Source organism: Dermacentor silvarum, chromosome 8, assembly GCF_013339745.2.
Source record: "Dermacentor silvarum isolate Dsil-2018 chromosome 8, BIME_Dsil_1.4, whole genome shotgun sequence".
NCBI lineage: Eukaryota > Metazoa > Arthropoda > Arachnida > Ixodida > Ixodidae > Dermacentor > Dermacentor silvarum.
Window position 1 is genome coordinate 135,605,724 of NC_051161.1, and position 27,473 is coordinate 135,633,196.

At 47.1% G+C, this 27,473-nt stretch overlaps 1 long non-coding RNA gene across 1 annotated transcript in view; it reads right to left on the minus strand.

Annotated features, from left to right (window-relative positions):
* Nucleotides 1-455: 455 nt before the first annotated feature.
* Nucleotides 456-27,473, minus strand: part of LOC125947384 (uncharacterized) — a 63,396-nt gene continuing 36,378 nt past the window's right edge. The window contains exon 4 of the long non-coding RNA XR_007468255.1: nt 456-766. This is a non-coding gene — a long non-coding RNA (uncharacterized LOC125947384). The remainder of the gene's footprint in view (nt 767-27,473) is intronic.

A 27,473-nucleotide genomic window follows, 5' to 3' on the forward strand; every position in this document is an offset into this window, starting at 1 on the left:
TAAAAACATGGACACCAGAAGAAACGAAGACGAAGACAAGCGCTAACTTTCAACAACGAAGTTTATTTGCGGGACCGGTCGTACTTATCGAAGGTCATCTGACCGGTCGTACTTATCTGGTACCGGTCGTACCGGTCGTGGTTGGTACCGTGGTTTGATTTGAGATCAGTCTTGAAAACAAGTAGATCTGCATTATGTTTGCTCTAAGAATGCCACTGTCACATACAGGTTTGCTTGGTACATTGCCTGATACAAAGGTGAACAGAATTTTTTGCATAAATTGATTACCACAACCAACGCTGATGTGATACATTACGAATTAGTTTTGTATGACCTATGAGTGTGTTCACCATGAATGACCTACAAGAGTATCCAACCTGAAAAAAATTGGTAGCTCATTTTCATATGCACTACAAGTACGCAAATGCAATTCATGCAGGTGTACTGATCACTTGTACTCATCTTACTGCAGTGTTGTGTTGCTGTAATGGTTTGTTCACAAATCTAAAGTAAAGTGTAATTATAAGATGGAAAAACGTCAGGTGAAGATGACTTGTAAAAGAAAGACAAAGGTATACTTCACGTATGTTTTTCTGTACACCCATTCAAACTTTCATTAATACTAAAGTCCTCCGATTTTAAGAAAGGGCATATCATACATCTGACAAGCATTGTTTATTGGACCTTATAATGGTACTTCGATACACCCAGTCTGTTGACAGACCACCAGTGGAATGTGTTGCTTTGGTGAGAGCTTGCAGGGCACCTGAAAAAGTAAAAAAAAAAAAAAAAACCAACAATTTCTTTTCACTTATGCAATAGATTCACACATAGCCAAAAGCAATGTTGCCTATACTCACACACATAAGAATGGGTAAGCATTCAGAACATAGGAGATACTGAACAAATCTTATTAAAAGGTAACTGGTTTCAGGCAATTCACCTATGATTCTAAGGGAACATGCATTACTGTGGTACAATAAACTGTCACAACTAGCAGGCCACTGAAACAAGTGTTATAACCATAGAATTGCTTTGTCTGTTTCACAATATAATCCTTAGCACACGCCCGTCCACCCTGCCGCTTACTCGTACATCTCGGCGTCTGCATAATCATCTCAGTTTCCAGCGTATCTTTGGCCGGACTAATGCTTTCAATTGATCCGCGTTACTGCGTGCTATTCAGCATCAGTGTTGCCAGGTTTGGCTATATATAGCCAAATTGGGCTACAGGAAAAATCTTTTGGCATCGAATTGGACGAGTTGGCTATGTGGCTATATTTGGGCTACTGAAAATCTGCGACTTGACTTTGTTTGGGCTATAAGTGGCGCCCTAATCCACGCTCCAGAGGGGGCTCTGATCAGGTAGAAGCAAATCTTGAAGGATATGTTTTAGAAGGCTGAGCCTGCCGGGCGTGACTGTGTGTGCGTGCGTGAAATGCCCCACTCCCCCCTCCCCTTACCTTCCCTCTCTGCGCCGTTGTCTGAGCTGGTGGCTTTGATCTTTGATGCACTTAAACTTACACCCCACTTGACCGTAATGCACCCGATCCCCGGGCACCGGGATGAACCTGGGAGCAGTGGGTTTTTCACAGTACACTGTAATAACATGGCTATGCTCAGGAAGGGAGAGCAATAGCATAGGGTAGGGACCGTCGGGCGATTGTGGCGCCGACATGAAAGAAGGGAAGCACGGGTGGATGACACGCCCCAGAGGTTCATGGCCCTGTCTTAATTCAGGGTGAAGTATCTCGCAGGGCACAGCTTTCGACCCACTCCATGTATCTTGCGTGAAGCTTTACTGCCATTTTCCTTCTCTGGCCAGATGAATTTTCTTCGTGCTTAGATTCGAGATTCATTGCGATAGGCTGGACGTAAGATCGGATCCTCCTCAGAGAGGAGAATCCAAGCAAGGGGAAGTGGGCAAAGTATGCGAGAACGTATAAAAAGAATGGGAGCAAGACCCCGAGCCAAAGGTGGGTTCTGGTGCTTTTATTGCTAGATGATTTGCCTGTAACGTCACGGATGCAGATACTCATTCTGCTAATATCGAAACATGTTTGCCACCATGACATCAGTGCACCACGTGACATGAACTCCCCCCAACTTGTTAGCTTAGCTTGTGAGGTGTCGCGCTGCTGGCTCGAGGACGCGGGTTTGATTCCTGGCCACGGCGGCCGCATTTAGATCAAGGCGAAATGCAGGAACAGCCGTGTACTTAGATTTAGGTGTACATTAAAGAACCAGAGGTGGCTAAAATTAATCCGGAGTGCCCCACTGCGTCGTGCCTCCCAATCATATCGTGGTTTTGGCATGTAAAACCCCAGCAATTATTAGAGTTTTAGAATAAGCGCCTCAAATGTTTTGGAGCCCCCAAAGAAATAGCATCGAAGCCCCTGCGCATGCGCAAGACGCAAATTGGATTTTGTGTCGGGCACGCTATTTCATCGATTTAGCGGGAGCCCCAAAAGCTTTTGTCAAGAAACATGGCGGCGCCCATCGAAGCCACGGCTCTAACGTAGCACCAAACTGGGCTCGATCCGTGGTAACGCTTGAAGTTCGTAAGGTAGGAGAAGTGATTGCGGTTAACGCTTTCTCTCAACTAACATATGTAATGAAGATTCATTAGACGCCACTGATTCCGAATTCATGGCTCGTAGGCCTAACACGGATTGACTTGGCTGTGTGAAGGTACGTAAAGTTGGTTACTCAAAACTAAACGCAACAAGTTGCTTGCTGCTAATAGATTAAATTCTAAATTGTAATTAAACACGAAAATCTAGATTACTCTTCTTATCACAAAATGGTATATTTTATTTTAATATTTATGCCCCCACGCCAACACCCGCAAAGCTCTTTGGGGGCCCCTGTTCTAAAACTTTATTAGCACATCAACATGATTTGCTTTTTGACAGTAACCGGTCCTCACAGCATAACCACTGTTATTAATTTGTTGTTTACTTTTGCTCTCTGTGCGCCGTCGCGGCTTTTACCATTTCGAGCGAGTTACGTTCGGGACGTGCTCGTTGCCGAAAACAACTGCGTGCTTCTTACACAGGTTTGCCGTTTGGCGCAGTAATCTTTTAAAGCTTCGCTTACACCGATTCAGACAGCGAGTGGCATCTGTTGTCTGACACTTTATTTTAACGCATGTTCTTGGCGTGCTAGAGACATAAGATGGCGGCCAGATTGATGTAAATGGACAGTATATCAAGTATGTAACAACTAACCCGGGCCAAGCTAATTGAAAAAAAAAAAGAGAAAACAAGATAGGATGATGAGACAAATAACACTAGATATCACTGCGCAAAAGACTTGTCATAGCTCATAAAAAAAATCCATGAGCACGTCGTAGATCGATGGACAGCTGAACTTCTACACCGTAGGCAGAGATGACGTGAGATCGATGATGCTAAACATTATTTTGCATTCACGGCAGCTAAAAAGCAGAGTTTATAGTTAATATTGCTGTAAATAACTAAAAATATGACTTAGTACTATCTGGCATAAAATAAAAGCACTGATTTCGCCCTCTGCATCGATTCGCTGGAACTTAAGAGCTTCCGGGCCCAGCCGAAAAGAGTTCTTTGCAAGCATGACGTCGCTGCTGATGTCAATGGCCGACCATCATAGCGGCACGGACATTTGGTACGACGGGTTGTGCAAGAAAGGATTGCCGTAGTGATATGTGAAAATGTACACACAAATAAAACTGCAAATAAAGATGGCTATATTTGGCTACGAAATTTCTTGCACTTTTTTTTTGTGTTGGGCTTGTGGAGATGGGTTTGCACAAGGCTTACCCTACGAGCGACGGTCAGGAAAGGGCACGACGCTCCTCCACTCCGCAACTGCACAAAGGCGCTACGGCAGGGATCGTCGACTCTCCGACACGGCGCAGAGAAGGCTCCGGAGTCAGATTGCCGACAAACACGGGTTTATTCACCCAAGGTACAGCTCAGTGCTACAGTCACGGCGCTTACGGGCCAAGGCTCGCCGCAAGACCGATCGAGTACGCGCGCCCGCTGCGCTAGGGCTAACCGGGTAGCGGTCCGCCAAGCGCGATAACGAGGGGTCGCGAGACCAAAGGTCTCATGTAACCACCTCGTTGCGAGCCTGTGAGCCTCTCTCGCGGCGAGGAAGCGCTCAGCGGACGAGAGCTCGGGTGGAGAGGGTGCCCGGGGGCCGCCGCGCGGGAGGCCAATCAGGGCGCGTCCCGGTGACGTGTCTCGCGGGGCAAGTCCAATTCCGGGGGGGAGAAGCACGGTTTGCGCGGGAAAGTAAGTCCGGCGCGCTAGCCGTGTCCGCCATGCTGCAGTTACGGCGGCGGTTCCCGGGGATCGAGCTAAGCGCCACGCGCGAGCTGGGGGATGAGGCGCGGGAAGGCACCTCGATCCCCACAGGCTACATTTGGGCTGCAACTTCTCTAGCTTTTGGCTACGCCGCCTCATCGGACCTGGCAACACTGTTCAGCATTGGAATAACCTACCAAACGACATAGTTGACATTCTTGACCCTGATTCCTTCAAAGCACGCTTATGAATATTATTTCCATAATTCATCACAAGTAACCCTACTGCGCACCTAAGTAATTACCTATAGCGAAGTTGTGCAGTTTTTGCTAGTTTCTTTAGCATTGCGTTAACATTGTTCTTTCATCTTCAGCAGCTACCATTTGTATAATTTCTTTGTACTCCTAATTTGCTACTTCACGCACATCAGTTTTGTTTCATTTATCGCATTATTTATATTGTTAGATATTTGTTTTCATGTTTACCCGCTAACAAAAATGTATAATTTCTTTGTACTCCTTTCTTCTTTTTGCCAATTTCATGTATCCTCCCCTCACGCAATACTCCTTCGGGAGCCTGTGAGGTAACTGAATAAATAAATAAATAAATAATCAAAAAGACATAAGTTATACGATTAACAATATTTACTAGTATTGGAGCAACAGAAGCAGTACAAGCATAAAATGCACATTTAAAAAGCAGCACGTCAAGCTCAGAAACTACCGTTCTGCCAGCAAAGTAAATACCGTGGTGGAATAGTGGCTTTGGCATCCACCGTGTTTGGCTGGCTTATCCCATACTGATAATTAGGAGACTTAGATGGGCTAGTTGGTTGCTGGCTTGATCGAATATGTTATAATGGTGCGTGTGAGGACGGGACACAGAAAGAATGCACAGAGGACAATCGCCGAACTTCAACTGAGGTTTACTGCAGAAAAATTACACAGGCAGCAGTTGCTGCGCAGAAAGATTAGACAAAACACCGCCATGGTGCACATTGTCCGCGCGATCACAACACAAGATCAACATGTCATACAACAATACGGAACTTTCTGATCTGCGCAAGATTAAAGACACATTTGTAGTGCACATTATATCATCACTTTACGCTCTTCAAGCCCGTGAACTTCGAAACCTTTTTTTTTATTGCGATAGCAATTATATGGACACTTCAACCGGATTTCTGCTGTCAGCGTTGCCGTGAGGTTCCGTATAGAGTCCAAGGGCGATAAAATCGTCGCCGCGCGCCATATGCGTGAGTGAATTGATGGGGGACACGTGCTATCACGGAGAGCGAACGTACGGCGGAAAGCAAACGCGACCGTCGCGCGAAAGGCCGTGGGGGTATGGGAGAGGGGGAGGCGGGGCGACGCTGTGCTTTGGCACCAAAGGCGTATCTTGCAACCGGGCGTAAACGGAACTTGCCACTCAATCCCCACGCGAAAGCAAGAAAGCAGGAAGGCAGCGTGGGGGAGGAAGGGAGGGGGGGGCAGCTTCTACTCTGCCAACAACTGGGCTTGTACTTTGCCCGCTTGTGCCAGTTGCCCGCACCATCTCTTATCTACACGTCTCTGACCTTTGTATGTGCTGTGCATTCGCCGCTCAGTTTCCGTTGAAGCAATAGACCGCACGAACCTTCGCCCGCTATGACGGCTACGCTTGCTGCTAGCGTTTTGACAGTCGTCGGCAATCATTCAGTGTGGTCTATTCATGTTTGCTCGTGCACGCTGACACCAAGCTTGTTATGTCAGTTAGTAAGTGAATGTGTCCAAGTTTATGCAGCCCTACTCCAAATAGCTCTCTACTAATTTGCTATCGCAATTGATGCATCGCCTTTCGGGCGAAACTGCGACATTTTTTTTATAGTTCAGTTCTGGCCTTAGCGATTTGAAATAAACTGCTCGTCGCTTCGCGCGGCGCGTACACAATGAGCTGCAAGCGGGAACAGAGCGCTCAGCCCAACGGCTGTGCCAACGTCTGTATATATACAGATGTTGGAATATATATATATACTGTATATATACAGAGGTCTACATTATCTGGGCTGCATGTATGTCCTTATCCTCCCAAATACTTATAGGTGTCTGTTACCGACCTCCAAATTCTACTAATTCATTTTTAAACGACTTGCACTTTAACATAGATTCAGTGACGAAGCTTCACCCGTCTGATGCCATCTATCTTCTGGGAGACTTCAACTTTCCTGTGATCGACTGGGCTAACTTATCTTCATCGTTTAATACCTCAACAGAATTTATCAATTTAACCTTAGATTTAAACCTTTTTCAGGTTGTTACGCAGCATACATGGGGTATTAATATCTTACATTTAATCCTCACAAGTGCCCCTGAGACAGTTGACCAAATTGTGTCCATTAATGGTTTTAGTGATCATTCCTTACTGCAAGTAACTCTTAACGCACCCTCGTCTTTTAAAGGTTTTGCTACTACAAGAATATGCGATTATAAAAAAGCCAATTACAATGTTATGAATTCCGAATTAGATATATTCTTTTGCCACGTGCTGTTACCTTCATCTCATAATCGGTCGGTGGAGGAGAATTGGATACTCTTCAGGAATAAGATGTCTGCCTTTGTTAACCAGTATGTTCCTCTCAGTAAGACAACCCATGATAAATCTAACCCATGGTTCACCAGATCCCTACACTTACTGCGAAACAGGAAGCGCCACTATGATAGTGCTAAGCGCTTGCGCACGCAAGCAGCTTGGGACAAATACAAGGAAAGCTTAAAAACTTACTGTTCTGCCCTGTCTTCAGCTAAGGATAAATACTTCACTCATGACTTACCTTCTCTTCTAAAAACTAATCCCAGGAAGTTCTGGCAAATTATAAGCCCAGATCAGGACCACAATAACATTTCCTTGCACAACAATAACAACACTCCCCTTCCAGATATTCACTGTGCATCTAGTTTCAACACTTATTTTTCTTCTATATTCACCACAGAAGATCAGTCTGATCTGCCGGATGTACCGGAAGTAAACTAGCGATATATGTCACCTATAGAAATAACAGTTGAAGGTGTCGCATCTCTAATAACCTAAAGCTAACCATATCCTGTGGCATTGACGACATTAATTCTAAAATTCTCAAAAACACCGTAACAGTGTCTAGTAAAATTCTTTCATTAGAGACTGCCCTCCTGCCCTCGGACTGGAAGATAGCAAATGTCATACCCATATTTAAGTCAGGTAATAAATACGCACCTGATAACTACCATCCAATATCATTAACATCTATATGCTGCAACATTCTAGAACATGTCATTGCTTCAAATGTCTACAGCCACCAGGAAGCCAATAAATTTTTCTTTACTAATCAACACGAATTTCACAGAAATTTCTCGTGTGAGACGCAATTATTCAAATTAACAACTGATTTACATTCTAACATGGAATAGGATGTAGAAACTGACTGTGCTTTTCTAGATTTCTCGAAAGCGTTTGACCTTGTAGCACATTGCTGCTTGATCTTAAAATTATCTGCTCTTAAATTAGATTCTCTTACAGTAACATGGATTCACAGTTTCCTATCTAATCGTCAGCAATTCACAGCAGTTAACAATTTTTCCTCTCCTCTTTCACACGTTACTTCAGGTATACCACAAGGCAGCGTTCTTGGACCATTACTATTTCTAACATACATTAATGACTTAGTGAATAAGATTTCCTCACACGTGCACATTTTTGCGGACTGCATTCTTTATCGTTCCATTAAAAGTGTCGATGATCACGCAACCCTCCAAAAAGATCTTGAACTTATTTCTTTTTGGTGTAACATTTGACTAATGAAGCTTAACGTTTCTAAGTGCAAAATTATTTCTTTTAGCCACAAGCATACTATGTTTTCTTATCACATAGATAACAACACTATTTTGCATGACACTCAATATAAATATCTTGGTGTTATCCTAACTTCGACTCTTTCGTGGTCAACGCACATTGCATGCATATGCGCAAATTCTTCGAGATCATTAGTGTACATACGCCGTAAGTTACATAATTCTACTAAAGATATTCGTAAACTAGCTTACCTAACATTTGTTCGACCTCAGCTTGAATATGCTGCACCCGTCTGGTCTCCTCATAAAAAGTATTTGATTGAAAAACTTGAAGCGATTCAGAATAGGGCCGCGCGTTTTATCTCGCGTTGTTACGACTATACTAAGCATTACACAAATTAAACTCGACCTTTCACTACAGCCCTTGCATGATCGTCGTGATATAGCCCTGCTATCCTTATTTCATAAATACGTCCATAACACAGCGCCATCAGTTCTGCCTCTTGAAACTCCTCATTACAGGTCACAGCGATTGTACAATTGTCCAATTTCATGCGCATCTATGGAAAGACTAATTCATTTAATTACTCCGCTCTTCCAAGAGGCATTCGTCATTGGAACGACCTTCCTAACGCCATAGTTTTTGAGAGGGACCAGGAAAACTTCCGGCTTCTTACAACGCATTTTTCTAACAACTCCACATAACCTATTATTTTTGTCTATGCCTTTCCCGTTATTAATGTGCAAGTACGCAGTAAACATAGTTTTTTTATAGTCCATGTCTTGCTCTCCCTGTAATTCTATTATGTTTTTCTGTGTGAAATTTTGTTGTTGAATGAGCCGTCACTTCCAAAAGCGTTTGGCTTGTTCCTTGTACATACGGTAACACTATATTACTGTATATTAACGCATTTCTTGCCCGATATTTTCGTGTATGTATTCTCATGTGTATTTTAACTATTGTTTAAGTTATCTTTGATTGTAGTCTCCCCCCTTACACAATGCGTCTAGGGGCCTGTAAGGTATTTTTAAATAAATAAATAAATAAATATACGTCACCGTTACCGTAGGCTGCCGGTCACATTCGAAATGTAAATGGGTGGGTCTGCTGACACATTTCTTAATTCCTGAGATGTACTGTTTTTCTATGCGTCAAATGCGAAACAAGAGACGGTGCAATTGGTACAGCAGCATAAACAACCGCCTCGCTCAGTTATATACCAACAGTGTCAGCGATGGCATCCGCGCTTTCGCAGAACACGGCCTTCAAATGAGCGTTTATGCGAGCACAGTTTTCTCACATAATGCTTTATGACACGCGCAAACTGTGTTGAAGTTAAAGAAAAGCGAGAATTAGCACAGCTCGATATCTAACAGTCGCCGTTATTAAAGTGGCTCACACTGACTCGTCTCACGGTGGAACAACACGGCTCAGTATGCGCAGATGTGTGTGTTTTATTCTACGTTTTGACATTATTTCATATCAGAGATGCACCTTTTCCACAATATTTGATGCCAACAACCATCTGCGCCTGTAGATGTCGATGTAAACAAGTGCAACACTTTGCTAAATCCGACGCGGAAGGCTGCGTGCTCCAAGACTTATTTATGCGAAATGTCTAAAGAATGTGTAAAAAGAATAAAAAAAGGTGAGGTGCAAGTGAACAAGTCAGCGACAACAAACTCCAAAGCAGCCGCGACGGCAGGCAGAACTCAACGTGTCTTTATCGGACATACTGTTAAGACAACAGCTCACTCAGGCCTGCTCACCCTATGTACAGTATATACATAGTCGGTGAGTGCTACATGACTTCCAGGAACGACATGCTGCCACGGAGAAGCCATTAATAATTATTCGCGATCCACGAAACGAACACCCGATGTGCATCAACATGGGCACAGGTGCACAACTCAACCGACGAAAGCCCCGGCACCCTTCCAAATCGTTTCCAGCAACGTGCGGCAGAGGGCAGCACAGGAAAATGAAAAGGGCGGATTGAGTTTCACAGGCTGCACTGAACCGGTGCTTATATATCATTCACCTACACGAATTCGACGAGAACACTCATAAGTGTTTATACTCGTTAGTTTGAAAGAAACAACCCAGCTATAGCTACGGTGTTCTTGGTGCTTGATTGCGATAGCCATTATATGGACACTCCAAGCGGATTTATGCCGTAGGCATCGCCGTCGCCGTGAGGTTCCGCATGAACTCCAACGGCGATGAAATTGTCGCCGTGCGTCGTATGCTGTACGTGCGAGTGAAAGCGTGTGCTTTTACGGGGAGCGAACGCACGGCGGAGAGCGACCGCGACTTCTTCCATCGTGTGAAAGGCCGTGGGGGGACGGGAGGGAGGGAGGGGAGGCGACGTTTAGCTGCGGCACAAAATGCGTATTTATATAAAAACATTGCGAGGCGAGAAGGTGGTAAAGAGTTCCGACGCTGCTTGACGAGTGTGCCGTTATGATCTCGTCGAAAACCTCCGAGCCGCCAGAGGCACCGGCAACAGTCACCAACGCCATGCACGTTCGGTGCGAATGCGGGCAAAACTCCGATGGCGTCGACACCACTCCTCACCAATCCTAACCCCAACATGATCCCCCTACCCATCCAACCCCTTAGAGAGCGATGGAAGATCTTGCTGTCCAGCCCCGCCCTGGAAGACCAGCTTTGGCTCGTAACCAGGGGCCAGGCGGCGAGAGCAGCATATGGATTCCCGTGAAGTGGGAACCACTTCCATCCGGCGCATGAGCTGAAAAGCTCGTGAAATAAAGTTTTTCATTCATTCATTCGACAACAGTTCGGTGCGTTGCTTGTGCTGCTACATGTCCAAGTTTATACAGCTGATAAAACTACTATCCTTACTCCGCATAGCTCTCTACTAATTTGCTATCGCAATGGATGCTTCACTTTTCGGGTGAAACAGCGACATTTTTTTTGCAAATGCATCTCTTCTTTTTTTGACAAATTAAGTAATGCGGTGCTAATGCAACATTCTCCTTCCTTTTTATGCGAAATGCCCCCCCCCCCCTCAAACAATTCTCTCTTTTTCTTATCCTTAAATATTCCAAGTATACAAGTGTTGTCGTACAATGGAGTGCAAGGGCACCTTTTGCAATGGTCAGCCTAGTGACCCCCTGCTACGAAAGCCTGCACTGATGCTCGATGCACCCTCAAACAGTCATAACGCATCTACCAGTTTGGCTGACGTAACACTTGCCACAGGAGAGCGGGATGCAGTAAGCCACCTCTGTTGTGACAGGGTACGATGCCCTTAACATGCTGTTTTGCCTACTTTTGTGAAGCGCGTGCACTGTTCACTGCACAGCATATTCGCGTCAGTTTTTCCAAGCAGAGGAGACTACGGTAACACCAAACTTTATGGCAGCATTCTTCAAGCAGTGGGAGAGGTTCTACAAATAAGGCACCACCTTTGGCTTCCTTGGCCTTTCTTTGTTGGTTCCCCTGCACCACACACCAGACCTTACTTCACAAATTAGGCTTTCAACAACAGAAGCGATGGTTTCACCAGGAAAGCCCGCCTGCTGAGCCTCTTAACTTGGCTGTTTACGCTGAGCTTTTTGATGCTCACATGACCGTTCGAGGACACATCTGATACTGTTCAATGCGATGCCTCACTTAACAAGTTTTGAGTGGGCCGAATCATGATTCAACAGTCCCTTTTTTATCTTGACTGATATCTTCGGCATACGCCATCACTTCCAAGGAACAGGCACAAGTCTAGAATCTGCAATTTGCCATTCGATGGAAGTTTATGCGTGAACTTCAGCCCGCCGCAACTTGCCTTAAACTTATCAAGCACAGGTGTGACCTTAAGGCTGGTCTTAGAGAGGGCATAAAAATACTTAAGGTCAAACTTGTGCGTGGCAAGTTTAAGGCAAGTTGCGACGGGTTGAAGTTGACGCATGATTTTCGACTGAATCGCGAATTGCAGTTTCTGGACTTGCACCTGTTCCTTGGAAATGATGGTTCGCCCTCAAACGGTCATGCAAGCATCAAAACGCTCAAAGCGTAAACAGCCAAGAGGCTCAAGCAGGCGGGTTTTCCTGGTGAAACCATCGCTTCTGTTGTTGAAAGCCTAATTGGTGAAGTAAGGTCTGGCGTGCGGAGCAGGAGAGCCGACAAAGAATGGCCAAGGAAGCCAGTGGTGGTGCCTTATTTGCACAACCTCTCCTACCGCTTGAAGAAAGTGGCCGGAAAGTGTGGCGTTCCCAAAGTCTTCTTCACTAAGAAAAACTGGTGCGAATGTGCTGTGCAGTGAACAATGCACGCACTTCACAAAAGTGTGCAAAACAGCATGTTAAGGGCTTCGTACGCTGCCAGATGTAAGTGGTTTACCGCATCCCGCTCTCCTGTGGCAGGTGTTATGTCGGCCAAACTGGTAGATGCGTTATTGATGGTTTGAGGGAGCATCTAGCATCTGTGCAGGCTTCTGTAGCGGGGGGGTCACTTGGCTGACCACTGGAAAAGGTGTCCTTGCACTCCAGAGTATGACGACACTTGTTGGAAGATTTAAGAATCAGAAAGAGAATTGTTTGAGGCATCTCACGTAAAAAGTGAAGGAGAAGGTTGCATTAGCACCGCGTCACTTAATTTTAAAACAAAAAAGAGATATATTTGCAACAAAGAAGTTTCAAAGTTCACGGGCTTGAAGAACGTAAATTGATGATATAATGTGTGGTAAAAACGTGTCTTTAATCCTGCGGAGATAAGGAAGTTCCATAGTGTTGTATGATGTGATGACCTTCTGTTGTGATCGCGCTGACAATGTGCGCCATGGCGGTGGTTTTTCCGTTTCTGCGCAGAAACTGCTACCTGTGTAATTTTTCTGCAATATAACTCCGTTGAAGGTCCGTGATTGTCCTCTGTGCATTCTTTCTGTGCCCCATCCTCACATGCGCAGTTATAACATGTTCCATCAAACCCGTAATGATAATGTGGGTGCAGTGTCACTATGACCACTGATGAAACGAGACTAGGAATGGCATCGGAAAAGGCATTGCTACAAATCGTGGCCCTGAACCTTTGCTTTGCTGCCCTGAACCTTTGCCGATATTGACCCTGAAAGGGTCAATATCGTACATGTAGGATCTCCGCGAACACCTTCAAAATGGTCAATGACGTACATTTACGGTATCGCTTGTACATTTAAAATGCACACCTCTTTTGACGATTTCTTTCGCTTGGCATGTGCTGCCACTCGACCAAAACACATGGAATTTTTTACTTGCGCCGATGCCTCTCCTTTTTTTCTTCTTTTTTTATGGCAACGGCGCGTCAGCTATCACGCGTGCGTGCGCGGCGACAACTGCGCTACACTGTAACTGCGTGATTCTTTCGATTATTTCTTTCGCTTGGTATGTGCTGCCACTCGACGGGAACATGTGGAATTTTTTACCTTGCGCCAATGCCTCTTTTTCTTTTTATGGCAACGGCGCCTCGGGTATCGCTTGCACATCTGGGCGCGCGCACGGCGGCGGCAAGTGCGCGCCTCTTTTGATCATTTCTTTCGCTTGACATGTGCTGCCACTCGACGGGAAGACGTGGAATTTTTTACTTGCGCCAATGCCTCTCCAGTTTTTTTAATTTTTTTTTTATGGCAACGGTGGAGCTATCGCTTGCGCATACGGGCGCACGCGCGCGGCAGCGGCGGCAAGTTACGGTTTTCTCCTGCGGCGGATCCCGCTTGTTGCACGCGCTAAACTGATGGCTATCTGGTTTCAAATCTCTCAAAAGGTGACCACTTGTTACTCAATCGCTTATCGCCCACCGCGGCGCGATTACCTGTTCTCAAGCAGGCACGAATGATGCTGCCATTCTTGCGTTTCCATTTTTGGAGACAACAAAAGCTCTATCGCACCTTGTTGGCGATAGGACGAAAGCTTCTCACTTGTTTCGGTTTCCGGACGTGCACACAACCATTTTTCAGTGCGCTTATCTTCTTATTCATGAATAAAGATTGTGTATTTTACAACACAAACTATTTTTTCCTTACCTTACTGTCACTCTAAAAAAATTGCGACCATATTTTTTCGAAATAAGTTCTTTCGAAGCATTTAAATCAGCAATAAAAAAAATCGACCCTGGGGGGTCGCATTTTGCAAAAAAAAATTGACACTCAAAGAGTTACTGAAGAAAATACCAATAACATACCAAACATTCAGCACATCAAGTGGCATGGCCTAGCGCGCAGATCCACACAGAAATACAGAGCACAAAAAATAAGCAATCTGACAGCTCTGTGCATACACGTGAGCATGCATGTTGTGGAGGTCCCGTGTACAGCCTCCCGTATTTTTAGCTATATCGCGCAACCATCCATCACTCATCATTTTAGTGCCTTTAAGGGGCAATAATCAGTGAGACCGGCAGAAGTACTCTCAGGTGCACCAAGCACTCGCCTGTGCAAGAGTCTAATGCGATGTTCCCTTCAGGACGCAAAACCATATTATAGTATTCTCGTGCAATATATAGTTAAAAATACGGGAGGCAGTACCTCCTTGTGCTCGTTGCACTTTGTCAAGGGCCAGAGGAATACTCTGCCCGGATTACCAATGAGATCGCAGTTGGCCATGAACAGTGGATGACAAGAGCGGCATAGAATGAAGCAGAATTTGCTACAAACGTGTGATCTTGTCACTTCTTGGCGATATCGCAGCTACGCACAACGTATGAAAATCTTTTGGTGATAACATTTCGAGATATCCGGAGCACAGCACAAGAGCATTTGTGGATAAGAGGTGAAATATACATAGAGTTGACACCGAGCCAGGAAAAAAATTTCGACTTAACCGATATTTCGAGATATCAGAGTTTCGAATTAACAAGTGTTTAAGGTATAATCCAGAGTCCCCCACTACAGCGTGCCACATATTCATATCATGGCTTTAGCATGTAAAACCCAAGCATTTAATTTTTTTAAGGCTACCGGTATAAGACCAAATGCTAAAATTGAATAAGCTGACAGCAGCTACATTTACAAAAATTTCATCCTTTCAAGAAAGTGTCAGATGGTTTGAGCAAAGATCTACTAATGCCAAGATTATGGCCATTAGTTTTAAATGGCCTATTCTGCCGTACATTCCTTACATTTAACCAAAATTATATGTGCAGTATACACCCATGGTGCTACCTACAGCTAAAAAAATTGGCCCTATTCCTGGAAAAAGCGCATGGTATTTTTTCAAGCGATAGCACCATTTGATTATTAGCCCAGTGATTGATAGCACCAGTGATTGTTAGCCTATGCAAATGGGTTTCAAACTTCTTGACGTCACAGTCCTCTGGACAGGTTCAATACTCACACTGCGCCTCCTCTCATCAGTTTTTGTCCACAAAATCATGCAAATAAAGACATTACCCTGAGTTTGAACCTGTTAATGCATTCTGTTTCATAATGATAAAATTGTGGTCACTGACCAAGTCAGGGGAAAAAAAATGTCGCAGTTTCGCCCGAAAGGTGAAGCATCGATTGCAATACCAAATTAGTAGAGAGTTATTCGGAGTAGGGATAGTGGTTTTATCGGCTGCATAAACTTGGACACATTCGCCTACTAACTGAATTAACAATCGTGGTGTCAGCGCGCACAAGCAAACATGAATAGATCACACTAAATGACCGCAGATGACTGTCAAAACGCTGGCAACAAGCGCAGGTTCGCGCGGTCTATCGCTTCAATGGAAACTGAGCGGCGAATGTACAGCGCATACAAAGGTCACAGCCGTGTGGAGATAAGAGATGGTGCAGGCGACCGGCACCGCCGGGCAAAGTGCAGAGAAGTTTTTGCTAGAGGAGAAGCTGCCCCCCCCCCCTCCCTCCCGCGCTGCCTTCCCGCTTTCATGCTTTCGCATGGGAGATTGAGTGGCAAGATACGCCCTTTGGTGCCGGAGCACAACACCACCCCGCCTCCCTCCCTCCCATACCCCCACGGCCTTTTGCGAGATGGTCGCGTTTGCTTTCCGCCATGCATTCGTTCTTCGTGATAGCGCGCGTCCCCCGCGCGCTTTCGCTCGCACATACGGCGCGCGGCGATGATTTTATCCCCCTTGGAATCTATACGGAACCTCACGGCGACGCCGACAGCAGAAATCCGGTTGAAGTGCCCATATAATAGCTATCGCAACAAAAAGCTGAAGTTCTGGAGCAGAATCAGATTCCTGGTTTACACCATGGTGGCTAAGCACGTGGACCTATTCTTTTACTTCAGAAGGAGCTGACTGACGTCATGTTCCACGGTGCAGGTCACTCTCACGAGGATATGGTGAAGTATCCTGCAGTGTTGAAGTTGAGTCCTTAGCCCAAAATGGCAGTTCCAGGTTTAGTGGGCTTGCAGGAAGACAAGCTGAAGGCAATTTCTTGGTTTGAACAAGCTCTTTTTGTTTCAATATGTCAAACTTTCTTATGACCTTATGACTTAGCTTATGACCCAGATGACATGAACAAAGACCTGCTCTAGTTGGCACCTTGCAAATAATGCATCAGTTTCAAGCCCTTGATTTTCTGTCGGCATTCTTGAACTCTTGCTATGAGTAATTTCTTCCCGGCTGGCCGAATTATCTGGAGGCTCCACATTGACGCTACTGATGTCTTATAGTGCCGACTTTTCGGGACAAGGTTCTTTGCTTTGTAAGTCTGGTTAAAGGAAAGGTAGCACTTATAGATTTCTAATCTGTACACGAGTAAGATGAACCAATATGCCTTGGCTAGAATGTGTTATCCATAACTTCTGCGGGAAATTTTGTGAGAGCTTCAACAAATCTTCATCTAGTCAGGTAGCACGACAATGAAGATGTGGTCAGTGATCAAGTTACTGCCAGCATGCTACCACTGAGAGCAATTTTCTCAACCCTCGACTAACTGCTATACACTATGGACAAGACGTAACTGAGATTCGCTGGCTTGTTTCAATAATGTCTGGAATAGGCACCTGTAAGTGCCACCTTTCCTACAACCACATTTGCAAAGCGAAGAACCTTATTCTAAAAAGTCTGCACTTGAAGACATCGATAGCATCAGTGTGGGGCCTCAAGATAATTTGGCATGCACAGAAATAACTGACAGCACGATTACAAGTACACCAACAGAAAACCAAAGGCTTGGTAGATGATGCAATCTTCACAGCGCTAACTACAGCAGGTCATTGTTCAGAAGTTCTTGAATGCACAACTCTATGCCAACTTCACGCCAATGCTACTGAAGCACCCATGCAGACAGTTGCAAAAAAAAAAAAAAGCTTGATGCCCCAAGAGAAATGCGCCTACTCAAACCATGGAACTTATGTGTAACTTGTCTTCCTACAACTACAATGAACCTAAAGATGCTGTTCTGCACAAGGGAACAAACACCAACACTGGTGCCTCACTCAACCCGGGTAATCTGCTCCGTGGAAGGTGCTGTTACTCAGTTTCCTTGCGAAGATGAGGCCCACACCTGCACTGTCAGTGAGCTGTAGAAATTGCAGAAGCACAGCCTACAAGCTTATGTGCCTTAGTGTGAGCAAGGAACCCGTACGGGATCCAAAACCCATCGAGCCATTTAACCCAACCCAACGAGCCAAGCTTTTTCCTAGAATTCTTTCTCGGCCCAGAACAAGCTTGGTTTGTTGTGTAGGCACATAAATAATGAAATGGCATGCATCGCTACCTGTGAAAAAAAGCATGCAAAAAAATGCATGTATAGTACACAGGTGCAGTGTCTATCACATACCATTATTGTGCAGTAGATGCTACATCGGCTTAACAAGCCAAATGTGTAAATGACAGGCTGCATGACCACGCAAACTTGATGTGTGGGTCAGTTGGCATTAGTATTGCACTGCTCTCAGTGCAAGTGCACCAATATTTAAAACCACTTGATTGTGGCAAAATATAAGGACCAGAGCACTTCAGAGATACGAGAAGTTTTCCTTATTCATATTGTCACTACTTCAATCGACACTGGCGCTGACTACTCGATTATCAGCGGAAAAATGGCAAGTTGTCTAAAGAAAGTCGTTATGCCTTGGACAGGGACGCACGTATGGACAGCTGGCGGACATGTCGTCAAACCGCTTGGTGTGTGCACTTCACGGGTGCAAATTAAAAATTCTACATTTCTGATCAGCTCCCTTGTTCTCCGAGAATGCTCCCGTGAATTAATACTCGGAATAGACATTCTTCGAGAGTATGGCGCCATCATTGACCTCCGCCGACGCTGTATTTCTTTCTCTACAAAGAATGCGACGACACGAGACACGTGCAGCCGCACAGCCGCTTTTCGAATTTCCGACGACAGCGTCACGATACCACCTCGTGCTAGTGTAATGATTCCATTAACGTCCGGGGGCACACGCGAAGGCGAAGTACTCGCAGAGGGCAACGTCTCCTTTCTGCTTACCCTCAGAATTAGCGTGGCTCGAGGAATCATTGATGTTAGGGATGGCCAAGCTGACGTCTTCATCACCAATTTTACAAATGAATACCGACACCTCTTCCGTGGCACTGCCGTCGCTTATGCTGAAGCCTGGGAGGACGTCACTGAGTGTTTCGCTTATGGAGAAAGTGGCAGCGATGCAGAATGCGGTACAGATATTGACATCAATAACGAGCTGTCGGAGGACAATAAGGCGGCACTGCGGGGACTTGTATAAATTCAAGGACTGCTTCGCGCGATCGTCTAAAGTCAGTCAGACACCAATCCTGCAGCACAGGATAATTACTTATGACGATGCACCTCCTATTCACCAGCGGCCGTATCGTGTTTCGCAGAAAGAACGTGAAGCAATTCAACGACAAGTCAAGGAGATGATTAACGATGGCGTCATCCAGCCTTCAAACAGTCCGTGGTCATCACCGGTTGTCCTGGCAAAGAAGAAGGACGGCACTCTCCGCTTCTGTGTTGATTACAGAAAACTCAACAACATCACAAGGAAAGACGTTTATTCGTTGCCATCAGGGTTCGTACACAATATATGGCTGGAAATTCAAGGACATTTCAAGGATTTCAAGGTTGCAAAAAGGCAGAATTCAAGGAGTGTTAGCGTAATTTTATTTCCTCACATGACTTCGGAAAGGAGCCCTATTTTCGCATTAATTTCTCTTTCAAGAGCTGTTATCTCCACTTCTTTTTCTTTGGCTGTTCGACGGAAACTTTGCCTTGACAAGATAAGTCAGGTCGTTTTTTGCTTCGGCGTCTTCCGAAAAGCGATCCGCTGACTCCTGCAAGCACTTCAGTTTTTTGGAGCTTTGTCTTCTTCTCTTGCATGCTCTGTAGCTCTAGCTCGAGTGCTTTTTTGCTTCAAGGTTACCTATTGTGCTACAGCTTGCTTCTTCTGTTCGTCCATGTATAGCGCATACCTATGCCTGGCTTGCCACACTGATGACTTCAGTTCTTTCGACAGTGGAACATTAAGTAGCCCACCGTGGGTTTTCACGGCCTCGCAGATGACTCGTTGTGAGATATACGAGAGCTCTGCCATATTTTCGACTGCGATCTGCTTGTTTACACTGAAACCTCTTTCTACTGAAGCCAGCCCATGGCTAAGCAAGAGAAGGACCTTCAGTACTTCCCATAACATCGAGAACGCCGGGTCATGCTTCAAAAGGCGCACAAAGAGAACGTCAAGGCGTTCATGGTCTCTTTCATAGTTTTGCAGTTCATGCCGTTTTTCGTGGTAGAACTGAATGTACTGTGCACACAGAATATCTCTCTTGTGCTCAGAAAGAAGCTTACTGTCAATTGAACAGTTAAGAACAACTTTCAGCTTCCCGAGGCACATTTCTGTCTTCGCCATCTCTCTGGGGTCGAAACATGACAACCCTCGAACCAGAGGGTACCTAAGAGGACTTCTCTCCGTGATTTTCAGGATCATGTTCACAATGAACTTCCGACACTCCCCCCTAAATTCAAAAACACACTTGGTACTCACTTTTCCGCTCTTGAAGATCTTCTCAGCCACACGTCCAACGTCCACCTTCTCAAGTGACGTGTAATTGGCAATATTATTCACATCAATTCGCAGCAGTTTCGTGATGCTCGTGGCTTCTGTCAATACCAAGCGATTCACGAACCTTGCAAGGAGGCTCCTCAAGACAGTTTCAAGCTCTTTTGCAAAAAAAAAATGTCTTTGGAGAATCACTGAAAAACAGTCAAGAAAGGCTGCACAACCATTGCAACGTTTAAGGAAAAGTTCAGTTTCGCAAGTGCAAGCTGGTCCTTTAGAAAAGCACTGACGTTCTCATACGCTCTACATTTCGGCAAGGGTAGCCTATGGTCGCTCACTGCTTCGGTGTAGTGCCTCAAATGCTCCCACATAGCCAGGGCTCTCTCCAGTACGGGCACGTTCTCGACCCAACGGCAGGGTACGAAAGGAAGTGGAAACAGCTTGCTCCCTGTTTCTTCAACAAAATCTTCACGGCGGGACGGTGCATCATGGAAGAGTGAGAATAAGCTCGACAGAAAGGTGTCAACTCGCCAGCTTGTCGCATGCATTCCTGCTTTGGAAGCATTTTGCACTGTGTGCAAGCCACATGAACCATTATCCAAGCACTGAACTTGAAAGTCATTCTTCATGTGCTGCTGCAACTTGTTGAAAAGACTCCAGTTGACATTCGGGCCGTCCATCGAGAGCTGCACAATCCTGCTCAGGGGAAAGGACGCGAGTGTTTCCGTCAACTTCTGCATAAGGTCGTCAGCTGTGCTGTGACCCATGAATTTCGAAGTCAGATACAGTAAAAGCTCGATGATACGATCACGGCTAATACGAATTTCCCGATGATACGAATTTTTCTGTGGTCCCGGCCGAGCCCCATTACTTTGCAACGTGCTAGAGAACGGTTGTTACGAATCGATTTTCAGCCTGCGTCGGTTGATACGAATAAACGCCGCCCCACCGACGGCCGCGAAAGAGAACAGCGCGCAGTCACGCGCTTTCTCTCCTCTTTTGGTGCGGAGGCACGGCGCTAGACTCCGCGACTGGGCGCGAAGAGTTTGAAGCGGTGGCGCTTCAAGAAATAAATGCTTTTTACGTACATGTGCCTCAGTGAGTTCACCTCTGACTCTTTAATTTAGCTACAGTCGAATCTCGTTAATTCGAACACGCTTACTTCGAACATACCGCGTACCGACAATGCTCTTAGCAGCGCGCCAAATAACGCGGCGGCGCCTCCGACCGGCATTGCTTCGACACCGCCATAGAGCAAAAGCTCAGGAGAGACCCCTCAATGTCGCGCGCGAAGGAACGGGGAAAAAAAAAGAACCCGCGGCGGAAATTTCCCCCTTTCTCAAATTGCAAGGTCGCCGTTTCTGCATCGCGCCTGGAACAAGCGTGTACGTGCCGACTAGAGTGTTCTAGACAACCGTATTCTAGCACACACTAGTGCCGACGTCTCAGCCACGCGGATAAAACGGCAGTGAACCCTTCTCCTCTATTTTCTAGTCACATGTTGACCTTGCACGCTGCGGCAGCAGCGCAGAGGTAAGCAGCGGCGGAGGCACAGTCGGGCCAACGAAACTGCCACGCCCGCAAACGCTCGCTTCTCGACGACGGCAGAAAAGGAAACTTCAGGGGGCGGCTAAAATAAGCTGGCGCCAGCACGGCGGCGGGTGCGCACGGAGTCGAAGGTGAGAGAGCTACGAGGGAGTTGAGAGGGAGGGCGAGGGGAGCCACTGAAGCGGCGGAGTTGACACGGCCATATCCGCTTCCCTGTCGCCCTCCTCTCTCACCTTCGACGGTCCCCGTGCGCACCCGTGTGCCGGCGCCGCCCGCTCGCTCCCTGAAGCTTCGTTTTCTGTCGTTATCGGGAAGCGACCGTTAGCCGGCGTGGGCAGTTTCGTGGGCCGCGCTTGCTATGCGCTTGCGCGCCGCGATATTTCACGACTCGCACCGTTCGTGCATCGTGCTATGGTGCACGAATACTTCAAAAATACGTCCTTTTAATTCGAACAAATTTTCGGGCCCCTTCAAGTTCGAATTATCGAGATAAGACAGTAGTTTTAATTGTGTTTCGATGATACGAATTTCGGCTAATACGAATATTTTTCGTGACCCCGTGAGATTCGTATCATCGAGCTTTTACTGTATCTGGTTGTCACCTCACAGTTATTCCACAATCTGACGTGAACATCAAGTTGTTTTCTTTGCAGGTTTCGTCAAAAAGCAAAACAAAATTGTCAGACTTCTCCATCATTTGTTGTACTTGCGAAGTGAAAAATGGGCGCAGATTGTGGCAAGCGACGTACGCGCACTTTTTCTGAGAGCTAGTGAAGCATTTAACGACCTCACTATCCGGAAAAATCTTTTGGAATAGTTGGGAAATGGATCCACTGGAGCTGTAGGAGTAGTGTGACGACACAACTTTCATTGTCCACAAAATCTCGGCTTCGATCACGGAATCATGCTTTCTGCAGTCTTCGTCACATGTCGTAGCCCGAGAGGAAGTTTCCGTGCTTTCACACTGACAAGCAGCCTCAGAAGACAGATTTGCCGCTTGCATGAAACTTGTGACGGATGAGCAGTCCTCACCTACTGCAGCTTTGGATCGGTGCTTCGCGCCTTTCTGGTGGCTCTTCAAGGCGATTCCCCCATCGTTGCAATGTCGACCGTCTTCTGACATAATGCGCACATTGCTCGATAAGGATCGCTTGGTTCTGGTCTCACCCAGTGACGATAGTCCGTATGTTGCAGCCACGCAGGCTGAAACTTGCACTTCCCGCCTGGCATCTTGTCAAAGTAAACACACAACGCAAACGCGAACTTCGCTGAAATGACGCGCACGTGGCCGACAAACGGCCCGACTATAGTACATAAAAGACACTAGTATGCCGAAAGCGGGTGCCGCGGTAGCCCCGAGTGTGATGATTGCCGCTGCCGGCGGCTTGGTGCGCTGCACTTCGAGACTATGCCGGACCATGCTGAGCCATGGGCGGACTTCAGGCGAGACACGACGCGAGTCTCCCAATTTGCCCGGCAGATCTGCCTCTTATGCTCTTGTCCCAATCCGCGATACGTTCGGGGTCTGCGGACGCGCTGGGTAATGAGATGAGCCGTTTCTTTCCGCGTCTGTCTGGGAAATCGCGGTTTCGCGACCTGTTCAAAGTTTCTTTAGACAGACGAGTGCACACATAGATGCAAAACACCCACTCACAAGAAGAAAAGACTGCAACGAAAGCGGCAGCAAGGCGAGAAATGAACTACGCATTGCAATCGACGCGTAGCAATCAATGCATCGCAAACGAACACGAGTCGAACACCGCAGGGTTTAGCATGGTACTGACAGGCATTGCCGTCTGGTGGCCCGCGGCGGCAGGCATCACTGCCCGCGCCACCGTCCCGCATTGGACACTCGGTGGACGGCACACTAGAGTATATTCTAGACACTATACGCAAGCAGAGCGAGCGATATGCCTCGCATTGGATTGGATTTTCAATGCATATTAGTTGCCAGACGATGTAGGGGCTGCAAAATTTAAAACCAAAATTTCCTGGTGTTGCCCTTTAGTCAACACAGCTTGTTTTCATGGGCATTCGTAAGCGAAAGGGCCTTAAAAATCAGCGTGACTCGCGGAGGTACGTCGTTAATTTCCTCTAGCGGAACAAATCCCACGGGATTTTCAAGGATTACAAGGAGCTCACGGGTATTCAAGTAGTTTCAAGGGCCCTTGAACTTATACTGTCAATATCAAGGATATTCAAGGATTTCAAGGGGCTGTGCGAACCCTGGTTGCCACGCATATATGACTCTCTCGACCGGCTATGGCAAGCCAAGTATTTTTCTTCCCTTGACTTAAAAAGTGGGTACTGGCAGATTGAGGTAGACGAGCGTGACCGGGAGAAAACAGCCTTTGTCACTCCGGATGGACTTTACGAGTTCCGAGTACTTCCGTTCGGGCTGTGCTCTGCTCCGGCAACTTTCCAACGGATGATGGACACGATGCTTGCCGACCTAAAATGGCAAACCTGTCTCGTCTACCTGGATAATGTGGTCGTATTTTCAGGCAGTTTTTCCGGACATCTTAAGCGACTGCAGCAAGTGCTCGAGGCAATCCGATCAGCTAACCTCACGTTAAAGCCTCAGAAATGTCACTTCGGTTACGAAGAATTGAAGTTCCTTGGACATGTCATGAGCGCGGAAGGCGTCCGTCCCGATCCCGAGAAAACTGCCGCTGTAGCTGCTGTCCCGGCTCCTACGGTTCGGGCTGTGCTCTGCTCCGGCAACTTTCCAACGGATGATGGACACGATGCTCGCCGACCTAAAATTGCAAACCTGTCTCGTCTACCTGGATAATGTGGTCGTATTTTCAGGCAGTTTTTCCGGACACCTTAAGCGACTGCAGCAAGTGCTCGAGGCAATCCGATCGGCTAACCTCACGTTAAAGCCTCAGAAATGTCACTTCGGTTATGAAGAATTGAAGTTCCTTGGACATGTCGTGAGCGCGGAAGGCGTCCGTCCCGATCCCAAGAAAACTGCCGCAGTAGCTGCTGTCCCGGCTCCTACCGACAAGAAAAGCGTTCGACGCTTCCTGAGACTGTGCGCATACTACCGGCGCTTTATACGCAATTTTTCTAAAATTGCTGAACCACTTGCTTGTCTCACGAGAGACGACACGCCGTTCATCTGCAGCTCTGAACAAGAAGCAGCTTTCGCCGAGCTTCGACATCGCCTGGCATCGCCCCCTGTTCTTGGGCATTTAGACGAGGACGCCGAAACAAATTCATACTGACGCCAGTAACGTCGGTCTGGGTGCGGTGCTCGTCCAACAGCAGGAGAACGGCGAAAGGGTCATAGCTTACGCCAGTTGCACCCTTTCACGACCTGAGTGCAATTACACTACCACAGAGAAAGAGTGTCTTGCCGTCGTATGGGCACTTGCCAAGTTTCGACCTTACCTCTATGGCCGCCCATTCAAGTTCGTGATGGATCATCACTCCTTATGCTGGCTGGCAAACCTAAGAGACCCTTCTCGACGACTGGCACGGTGGAGCCTGCGCCTGCAGAAATACGACGTGACCATCGTGTACAAGTCAGGCCGTACACACGACAATGCCGAGACATTGTCGCGCGCACCTGTTGAACCTGCCGATCAACACATCGAAGACGAGAGCGCTTTTCTCGGCGCCATAAGCGTGGAAGACGTATCGACACGGCAGCGAGCAGACTGTGAATTACGACCTATAATTGAACACCTAGAAGGCTGCAACGTCTCTCTGCCCCCCGCAAATCGCCCACGGTTTGCCGTCATTTTGTTTACACCCAGGGTGTCCTATATAAGAATTCTGCTGCCAGCAACAAAACCTATCTTTTGGTCGTACCGGCAGAGCTTCGTGACGAAATCCTGTTCGCATGCCACGACGAGCCTGCGTCTGGCCACTTGGGTTTCACTCGAACTCTTGGCAGGGTACGCAAATCGTAGTACTGGCCGAAATTCGCCACTTGTGTTAAACGATACGTCCAAGCCTGCCGTGAATGCCGGCGCCGAAAGTCGCCGAATTTGAAGCCTGCGGGATTGCTGAATCCTATCGAGCCGCCTCGAGGACCCTTTGATCAAGTCGGCACGGACCTCCTGGGCCCGTTTCCGTTGTCTACTTCCGGAAACAAGTGGATAATCATCGCCACACACTATTTAACCCGCTATGCTGAAACAAAGGCTCTTCCAAAAGGCACAGCTTTTGAGGTAGCACAATTTTTCGTACAGAACATCGTACTACATCATGGTGCCCCTTCCTGTGTCATCACAGATCGAGGAGCGGCGTTTATGGCAAGGCTGCTTGAAGAAGTTTTTCAACTTAGTTACACCACGCACCAAAAGACGACTGCCTATCACCCTCAAGCAAATGGCTTGACCGAAAGGCTTAACAAAACGATGACCGACATGCTGTCGATGTACATAGATGTGCAGCATAAGACATGGGACGAGATACTACCGTACGTCACGTTTGCGTACAACAGCGCTACGCAAGAGACCACACACTTCACGCCGTTTTCTCTTGTTTACGGTCGAGAAGTTCAGCTGATGTTAGAAGCCATGTTGCCATGTGACAATTCTGACAGTCGTGATGAAGACACCGAGTGCTTTGCGCAGCGTGCCGAGGAAGCACGCCAACTGGCTCGGGTGGACATCAAAAAACAACAGTGTATTGACGCGCGACACTACAACCTCCGCCACCGCCAAGTTGAGTACGACCGGGCGACCAAGTGTTAGTGTGGACCCCCGTCCGCTGTAAAGGCCTGTCGGTACTTCGGCCCTTACAAAGTGCTTCGGCGAGTGAGTGACCTCAATTATGAAGTTCTTCCGGACGGCACCCAGCCATCACGACGCCGACAACCACGGCCTGAGATTGTGCACGTCGTGTGGTTAAAACCATATCGCACACAATAAAAGTCATGGTTTCCGCACCATTACGTTTCTCCTGGGACAAGTCTTTCTGCCTGTCAATGTTTTGTTTAGCATCGAGTCGATGCTCTTTCGGGAGGAGGGGTAATGCCACGTGCTTGTGCCATCATGCTCCCAGAAGAAGACGAGGACGGTCTTGTTCTCGAGCTAGCACCTTGGTCTTTTGTCGATGCTGTGCTGCCCCTTTGATGACTCGGACTTACTTTAACCGCCTCTTTTGGAAGCCGCCTGTCTATTAAACGTGACATTTTTCTTTCCGACCGTTGATCAGCACAGGTATGTTCATGGAAAAGTTGTCTCCCGCCTGAGACACCGGCGTCGTCAAGTTTCCGTCGGTCTGAGGTCGCTTCAATAGGTCTTCGTCACGTCAAGTAGCAGCGGCCTCGCCTCGAAAGGTCGCTGACATCAGTTTTCCAGGCGAGGGCTCGGAGAGCGTCTTTGCGACATCCAACTTGCACCTCCCGAATAAGATGGTCGTGGTGACGGCAATCACGATTGGCGCCTTGATGACGGTGGCGCGTGGTGTCATTCATTCTCAGGTGGCCGTTGTCCGAAACGTGGTCGGGGCGAATTGACAGGAAACCCCTGGAGTCCAAGGCGGCGGTACTGGCACTCTCGGTATAAATTACCTGCCTCACCACAGTGGTAACAGAGCGGTTGTCGGTCGGGCATGCGCCAAATGTCCGATTTACGCGCGGCGGGCCGAGCCTCTCCAAAATAAGAAACCGCCTGCGCTGACTGAAGCGTCGCATACAGGGTGACGGCAGGTAGCGGCACTGGTGCAAGGATAGGGGGTCTGAATGCGTCGGCATAAGTCGCACGCTGGCATTCGCTCAAGGTAGGTGTCGCCGGCGACGGGACGGTGCGTCTTTCAGCGTAGGTTGCATGTCGAGGTTCACTTGAAGTTGTGAACGCCTGAACTGGTGGAGCAGCCTGAAGTGCTGCTTCGTAACGTGGTGCGCCGAGCGCATGCTGCACTTCATCAC